Source organism: Octodon degus, unplaced genomic scaffold (assembly GCF_000260255.1).
Source record: "Octodon degus isolate 3935 unplaced genomic scaffold, OctDeg1.0 scaffold00092, whole genome shotgun sequence".
Lineage (NCBI taxonomy): Eukaryota > Metazoa > Chordata > Mammalia > Rodentia > Octodontidae > Octodon > Octodon degus.
The window spans coordinates 4,030,793-4,032,103 of record NW_004524668.1 but is presented as its reverse complement, the minus strand read 5'-3'; the positions used below and the strand labels follow the sequence as shown (position 1 = coordinate 4,032,103).

General features: G+C 46.4%; 1 protein-coding gene across 1 annotated transcript in view; it reads left to right on the top strand.

Annotated features, from left to right (window-relative positions):
* Ldlrad2 (low density lipoprotein receptor class A domain containing 2) overlaps positions 1–1,311 on the top strand; it is a 44,048-nt gene that overhangs the window by 31,113 nt on the left and 11,624 nt on the right. The window lies entirely within an intron of this gene.

Sequence of the window (1,311 nt, the reverse complement as noted above, 5' to 3'; positions counted from 1 at the left end):
GTGGTGCTGGGGGATCGAACCGCGGTCCCTGATGCTTTTGCTAAGCTTGTTCCAAGTAGGTGCTTTAGACCACTGAGCCATCTCTCCAGCCCAATTGCAGGCAATTTTAACAGAACTATATGAAACAGAACTGTATGAGGCAAAGCATGAACAGTTATGAGCAATGGGCAAAGACATACTAACATTTGAAGCATAAAAATTTGTTACCTAAGCAAGTCCCAATCCAGAATTTGTGAAAGAAAAGCAAACTCATACCTCCGTCCAATGATCTTGGTGGAACCTCCAAATGATATAGGGACGTGAAATTCCCAACCTGACCTGAATGAGTTCGTGTTCTCTAAAACCGAAGAATGAATTTTAGGAACAAATGGAGGCTGAAGGTAAAACTTTATTGGAAAGGAAAGCTTCTGTCAGATAGGAACAGAAGGGGGTCCTGAGCGGGTTGCCCAGGAAGCTGTCTCCTTCAGGTTATTTTTATAGGCCAAAACCATGTGGGGTTAAGGTAGGGACAAAGGGGTCCTGCTTAGGCAGATACAGGGTGGGACAAAGCTATGGTCAACCAATGGGATTACAAGCACCATTGCTCAGGTAAAATTTATTAGGCCTAGGACCAAATGGGGTAGTGAGTCATGTAGCAAGCGGGCGACCTTATCTGGTGGCCTTCAGTCAATGATTTTTCCCGACTAATGAGCAATCCTGGATGCCAACTTTAGGGAGGTCAGTATTTGTTTGATCTTTAGGTCTGGCTCACACCAGGAGCATCTCCCCAGTAAGGTGTCTGGTCTTTGTCATCCCCTTCGAGGGCCTGTCCCTGATTAACTACCTACAATATTTCTATCTAACTCAGGCTGCCTACAACAGTTTCACTACATAGATCAACTCTTAGTGATTCTCCTGTTTTCAGCCTCCCAAGTGCTGGGATTACAGACCTGTGCTACCAAACCCCATCCCCATAGCAGTCTCAGCACGCCTGGGGGGTGGGGGCACAGCACACTTGGAGTCAGCCGCTGCGCTCTGCCTAAGCAGGCGCTTTAGTCTGCTGAGCTATCTGGCTGGCTCATAGCATTCTTTTTTTTTTTTAAGGAGGAAAAACCTTTCCTCAGGAACTTGCAGCAGACATATCCTTAAGTCTCACTGGCCAAAACAGGTCACATACCAATCCTTTATTGAACCTGGAAAATAAGGATTGCAAAACTCAGTTCTTTTAGCAAGAGGCAACTGAATAGCTGTTGGGTGGGCCGGTCCTGAAATATGTCCCCTGGCCCTTCAATAAGGTAAAGAAGGGCTGGGGAGATGGCTCAGTGGAATAAG